Below are 7,570 nucleotides of genomic sequence, written 5' to 3'. Positions count from 1 at the left end.
GCTAAGCAGCGCAGCTTGAAACCTCCAAGCAGCGCAGCTTTGTGAGTCAAACCTTTTCCCTTTTTTCTGAACTCGACAGCCTTGATCGTTGTTTCTGTGGCAGCGAGAAACACAAGGAAATTCAGAAGCAGCAAACACAACGGAATTAAATTCAACCATCCATCCCAGTTTATTCCTCTGGCTCCTCAGCTCACAGATTGGAGATCGAGTATGAGCCTTTCTCCAACAAGTCTAAGCCTGACCCTTGTTTTCAGTCTGCCAGCTTACTCTGGCTGCAGCAGAGCAACAGAAAATGGTTTTAAATTCAGACGCAGTCTGGGAAAGAGGAGACGACATGAAGCACCGCTTTAAATGGTTCATAGTTCCTGAGGGAGTTTCATTCACGACAATGCACTGTAATTAAAATCCCAGAGTGTTAAACCATGTTGATTTTAACCGCAGGAATCACAGCTCATCATTTAGATCTTCCATACATTTCAAACATGTTTGATTTCTAGGTTAAAGAGCAAAAACGACGCGGTCAGTGACTGGATCCAAGCGGATCCATGAGATCGTAGTCCGCTCTATGAACCCGAGTAAAGGAAATGTTGTTGCATTGTTTTGTCATGAACACACATGACAGGTCATAGTGGACGCTTAAAAACATGGAAGTGTGAAGCAGGCGTTTATTCTTAGTTTAATCTCACCGTACTTTCTGGAGTATAAATCGCACCAAAGTACAAGTCGAAAGAGCAAAAAATATCTAATCAGGAAGAAGGAAACGATGTATAAATCGCTCTGGAGTATAAGTTACACTTTTTGGAGAAAAAGCCAAGTCCAGCGTAGCTAGAAATAAATAAATAAAAACAGGAATACCAATCTTTTGATGTGTATTAGGAAAATATCAAAGTTTAACAGGAGAACAATCAGTTTCTCTTCCATGTTTGTTTTGGACGACACTTCTTCTGCCACTGTCAGTCTAGTGAATACTAGTGGTTGTTAGAGGAAACAACCACCAGAGGACAACCGGGGTGTTCACTGGGAAAATAAATATATGAGCCTATTTATGCCAAAAAAAAATGCAAATAAGAAGCTCCTGAGTACAAGTCAGACCCCTGGCTAAACTATGACAAAAAAGTGACTTGTACTCCAGAAAATAAGGTAAATCCGCAGACAACATAAAGATCTCTCAACATCTTATTTTCAGTCTTGAAAGAAAAACCACATCAAGTATGTTTTTTTTTTAAATAAAATAAAATCTTAATTTGAAAAAAAAGTGACAGTTTTTTTGCCTCGTTCGAAGACTGCTTATTTAAAGAAAATATTGAGAATTTTCCACGCATTTCTTTGCCTATTTTTGCAGGAGATTTTCCAGAGATGTCCACCCAGCAGACGATGTCCCAGCAGCCCGGCTCCCACTGACCCTGACCGCCGTTTCACCCATGTCTTCAAAAATCCTGGCGAGAGTCTTCTGGGATCTCCGATAAAAAGACGTTTTCTGCTCCAGACGAGCTGTTTCTCTAACAAATAAAAAAAATCATTAACGATTCACGCTTGCAGCATTTACATCGCTCCTTTCACAAAGCTATAAGTTATTCATCTACATGAATATGATGGTGAGGCATTTCCCATGGCAGCGGCATTGATTTTACCAGGAGTTTCTTAATAGCAGTAATGAGACAGCGACTCAGTGAGACTGAATTCCTGCTGCTGCTTACCCTCCACCTCCACAATCGACAGCTAAATACCAGCGAGGACGGCCGGCAGAGATTGATATTTTTCCACATGAATAAATTATTTAAAAACAAACGGCGCTGAACTGCAGAACGAAACCTCCAAAAGCAATTAACTTGTGCGGTAAGAGGGAGCAGTAAACGCTGTTTATTAGGGATGTAGAGCACACCGGGGCTGGGGAGAAGTCCCTGTTTTCAGAATTTTATATGGGATTATTCCGATGGATTACGCTGACTTTATGGCCTCTGTAAATGTCAATCTGCTAAATACACGAGAAAAATAAAAGCATCCTGAAGCTTTTCTGACGCTTTTGCTGCAGAAAATACACTTTATGGGCCTGAAGCGGAAGATTTTTATAACGGAGAACTTCACATTTTACAGTTTTTTACATTTTTAATACACGATCAATGTAATTCCAGTAGATTCTGAAGGAGAAAAGCGGCTCGTCAACGGTTTAAATCGTGTCAACGGTTTAAAAATGACAGTGCATTAAAGATTTTGTGTTCAAGTGTTAAAGTATTAAACAACATTAAGTTTTCAGGAAGTTTATGTTGAATATAATGTTCATTTTACTTTTTTCTTTATTTGAAATGTTTTATTTTAATCAATTTTAGAGTCATTTGGAGAAGCCAAATCTGTATTGTTCTTATTCTATGTTTCATATTTAGCCAATAAATGCTGTAAATATATTTGTTTTTGTCTTCCTTCTCCTTTCATGGTTCTGAACCTGCAGGTGTCGCGCTGCTGTGACATTTAAAACCAACTTCAAGGGCTTTTATTTTGGAATTCATTTGTTCATTAAAGAAAAGCATACATTTACAGCAAACATCACAAAGTTCTTTCTCATTATTATGATTGATCTTTCTGCAATGTTTTGGTTCAGAGTGTTAAACCGTCTGTAATTCCTGCAGTATTTGGTGTAATCCTACACAATCTCAATCTCAACCACAGACCACCAAATCTGTTTATCTTTGGGACTTGGATTGTCAGGACGAGTTGTAGTCCAATTAAAGAATCTATGATGAGGGGTTATGACAAGAATGTCCCTTCTTAAGGTATATTTCGTAAAAGTCTCGGTTCTCTCCTTCTATGTCTTCTTTTTCAGGCAATCAGAGAATGGATTGTGAAGCTGTTACAGATCAGGTAGCGACAAGCCATACAACAAAAAACAAAGCCTCCATCTTGAAAAGAGCTGCTCTTTTATCAAGAGAATCTGGCTAAAGATAAAAGATATGGCGCTCAAAAATTAATAGCCGTGAGTCCTCAACCGGATCCCCTTGTTTTAAGCTTTCAACCTTCTTTCCCTTTAATACACCGTAACTGCTTACGTGCAGGGCAGACCTGGGCATAGGCGACCTAGGCGGTCGCCTAGGGGGGTCTTATCTGTTAGTGCGTCTTTAAAACTAAGGATGAAACAAGCCAGCAAAACAAGCCCTCCGGCACAGCTTTAAGGTCAAAAGAGAAAGAAAGACCAACTGGACTGATAACTTTCTGACACGTTGAGGAGTTTATATACAAAATGGATGTTTTTATGTTTTTAGATTAGATGAAGGTTTTTGTAGTAAACATTAGCTTGGAGACAGATAAGGCCCACCTTGAGGGTATAAAAGTGATTTGTATCTACGAGTCTTTTGTCTTCACATGCCCGAGAACCGGAGATCTCTGTACAAAAGTGATTCAACTTTTAGTAAATTGAAGAAATTCCAGTTGAGTTTTTGGATAATTTTCCTCCTCATCAACGAAAACAGAGGTTAGCAGGAGGTTAACCTCACAATCTGTGTAGGACTTTACACGATCATGAACCTAAACAGGAAGGACTTCATCTATCTTCATGATCTGTTGAAGATTGTTCCATTAATGATAGGATATCTCTTCCTCTTCATAAGTTCAGTCTGTTCATCTCCCTGAAAGGACAGGAGTCAAACACGAAGTCAGAGGATGGAGGACGTCCTCTCGCCCTTTATAATTCAGCTCTCTGACTGCTGCAGAGTCTGAACCTCTGAATGGATGTTCTGCTTCTAACTTCAAATGAGCTCCACAGATCAAGACGCCGCTTTCTGCAAATGAAAAGAGGTTTCTGAGAACGCGCTGGTGTTCTTGACATTTCTAAAGCTGAACATGCTTGAGCTTTTGGCAGCGCGGGGCAGCGTGACATTGACTTTAAAGCTATATTTTAAACACGCTTTGAGTCTAATAAAAAAAAAAGATATGATAAATGGAGGATCTGACGGGCAGGCTCATGAATTTACAGCAGCAAATAAAAATGTCCTGTGGAGTCTGTGAAATCCCGTGAAAGTTTTACATTTTGATTGTAGAGAATAGAAATGGAGCTGAAATTGACGGAAGCACCAGATCGTTTTCACTCTTCCTCTTTTTTCCTGCACTTTTGAGTGAGATTTTCCCCCCACCACATCCTCAAACTCACTCGAGTCGGGGGTAGCACCTATCACCCAGTGACAATGAATTTTTGACACACTGAATGACCCCTCCCCCCAAGAAAACAGGATTAAATCATAGCGGCAGAAACCATCGGAAAAGAGAACGGGGCAAAATCTCTCATGAGACCCAAAACATAGTTCAAAATGCACCAATGAAACCAGAGAACACGTGTCGAAAAGGAAGTTTGGAAATTATTATGGGATGGCCACAGGAGACTCGGCGGCCATTTTGTGGCAAAGTGTAAAAGTTTGCAATTTTCCTATTTTCATGCAAAAAGAACCTTTTACTTCACTTTATTTCACACCCATGACATCAGGTTAAGGCTACCAAAGCTCTGCTGACATGTGACCTCAGGAAGAAGACGCCATCTTGAATTTAAATAAATAAATAAATAAAAAATAAATACATATTTAAGCTCCTCCCATTGAATTTGATGCACCCCCGCCCCCCCTTAAGGATTATGGGAAACTACTTATAGAAAAGTGTTGGATTTGAAAATGTATAGATTTTTAGCGTGACGAGCTCTGTTGCCATGGAAATCCAAAAATGTACTTTTTTAGATTCTTCTAAGAATGACTTGGATCTGTTCGTCACCCCCAGACAACCACAATATTAAATGGGCGCTATGGAGATAAAACCACCAAAAAGCTGCCATTTTGAAAGATAAAATGAATTTGTTATGTGCAGCTCTGACCAGGGCGGCAGAAGGGGAGAGTGAAGGTTCCTAATGGAATTTTGTTCTCTATTAAACTTTTTCCCATTTCAACCCCTAGTTTCAGATTAAAACCTCCAGTTTCACTCAAGTTAGTCTTGTTTTTCCTTTTAAATCAATCAGCACGAGTCTATCAATAAAGCCTTAAAACAATTAGGTGATATTAGGAATCATTAGAACGTGTGTCTAGTCTCACGCAGACCTTCCAAGCACTGGTATCGGCGCGTGAATCATCCGGCAGACGCTCTGCATAACAATGGAAGAGACTGTTTATGGATACATGCAAATGAGACTGTTGATGTCTGCAATGTCCTTCGATCACAGATACTGCATGAACTGTAGAGCTCCTCCTAGGCTCCAGAGGGACCGAACAGGCTTATCTCAGCCCCCCCCAGCTTGATGTTTGGTGGAAGACAAGTGCTCGCTTGCAGACGCAGCTCAGATAAGTTGAACCGTGCAGCTCTGCAGTGAATGCATCATCAGACGGAGGGGTTTGGATGTTTGTAACCATTTAGTGATTCGTGAAAGCAAACGTTCGGAGTGGATTCTCTCTACTTTGATGGAGAGTCTTTAATATAAAACATTTTATGTAAAAAAAACCTGCAGCTAGAACTGAGATTAAACCAAATAAAAGTTAAAACAGATGCCAACTCTCTTTATTTCACGTTAGCATCAAATAAAAACTGGAGAAATCATCAAATGTTACTTTATCCTCTTTTGCATATATTTTTATTGCCACCAGTTAGTGGTTTCAATGCTTTTTTATTGCTTTTTAATTAAAAACGGCAAAAAGTGCAAAGCTCTTGGCTCCTAACCACATCTCTTTAAAACTTCAAATGTTTTCTGCAGAATGATAATCTCAAAACGTCTCCTTAATGTCTAATGAGCCACTATTTCAGCGAGGAATCCGAGGTTTCCTCCTACAAGCCATTTTTCACCTCAGCTTATTCATTTTACTGCAAGTCAGGAAGAAAAGTCCCATGCAGACATATATTGAGCGCGTCTTCTGCAGTTAAAACGGTTGATTCATCTAAAGAAACTAAAACGGATCATTGAATGCCTGATAAGTTCAGCTGTTACTGAGCCTCTTTTCCCCCTTTAATCCCATAATGACAGTCAGCAGAGGACATCTTTACCTTTAAAACCCTTTTAATCTGTGCATAAGAAATGACGTAGCTCTATGTTCAACAATAATTAATAAAAACAGGAAAAAATACTTATTTAGGGTAAGACTATCAAGGGGAGGGAGACAGTGAAAATTCTAATATTAGATTTGATGGATGAGGAGTCGGCAATGAATAAATCTATTTTATCACTAACGAGTTTAAGAAAATGAGACTAACCAGTTTTCAAACTTCAGAAAGACAGGAGGAGAGGAGGGAAGGTTTACTAGATAGAGTTGGGTATCGTCTGCGAAACAGTGAATACTGATATTAAATATACAGAAAATATGACCAACAGACGGGTGATGAAAAGAAGGGGGCAGAGGACGGAACCCTGAGGTACACCAGAAGCGACGAGGAACGGTTGAGGCCATTGACTGTATCTCAGAGAAACTGGTTCACTTCCAGCTCCAACAAAATAAAGTCAATTCATTTTCCATTTTATGCACTACACGCTCTACCACGTTGGAGCCAGACGTCATCATTCCGTCATCATCCGGTCTGAGAGTACGTTTCTATGGCAACTACTTTCACCAATCAACAGTGAGCTTGTTGGAAGGCCACGCCCCTACCACTTGAAAGTGGGTTTCAAGAAATCTGTGAATCGAATGTCGGATGCAGGGCAAACAGGCTCCACCTACTTTTAGCCAAGTCACCTGATTGATCAGTTTATAACTTGAAATACAAGAAAAAAAAGTAGATTATCAACAACATGTCAAAAAAAAGTAACAGAGCAACAGAATGACAGCTACTTCCTGTTTGGAGGGGCCACTAAGTCCAGTTCTTGTGTACAGTCAATGGTTGGAACTTAAAGGTCTTTAGTTGAATGAAGTGAGAAGTAGGATTGGATCCAGCGGAGTGAGGTGGAAGTGATGCAGAGGGATGAGAATGGAGGTGGACGCTGTGATACACGGTGTCAAAAGATCGCAGCAATGATAAGAATATTTGGGATTTTCCATGGGTTAAAAGAAAAAAAAAATCAGCTCTGACATTATGTTTTATGCAGAACAAGCTTCCTCTTCTGCTCACAGTGGAGGATCTCCTTTTCTAACTTTTAAGGTGCTAAAAAAAGACGTCTCCCTCCGTCTGTGTTCTGAGGCCTAAACTAAAGGAGTTTGTTGTGATTCCGTCTCATTGCTGCAGGTCTGAGGGCGTCCAGCCTTTGAAGTCTAGCTTCATAAGGGGGAGGAACCAGCCGCAGCCGGCCGCCGCGCACCAACCGCGATTTGGTTTCAAGTAATGGAGGCGTTATCTCGCTAATGCACGCAACACTTTACAACTGGGGGGTGCAGAGGACAACAAGTGACGGCTGCGTGGTTTATTTACAGCTGCTCCTGAAGAAGCAGCTTCTCTTTATGAGCCCATCTCGCATCCAATCAGAGGAGATTAAGGATAAATTAATTACAGAACAAAGCGTTATGCAGATTAGGAACAAAAAGGGTTTAAAAAATATATCAGATGTAGCGTCTGCAAGGTTCCTTCAGCTGATTCTGATGCCATCAGAAATGTAATCGTAGAGGATTCAGATCAATGCTGGAGTTCA

This window comes from Oryzias melastigma, linkage group LG2, assembly GCF_002922805.2.
Source record: "Oryzias melastigma strain HK-1 linkage group LG2, ASM292280v2, whole genome shotgun sequence".
In the NCBI taxonomy this organism is placed as follows: Eukaryota; Metazoa; Chordata; class Actinopteri; order Beloniformes; family Adrianichthyidae; genus Oryzias; species Oryzias melastigma.
This window is presented reverse-complemented; position numbering follows the sequence as displayed.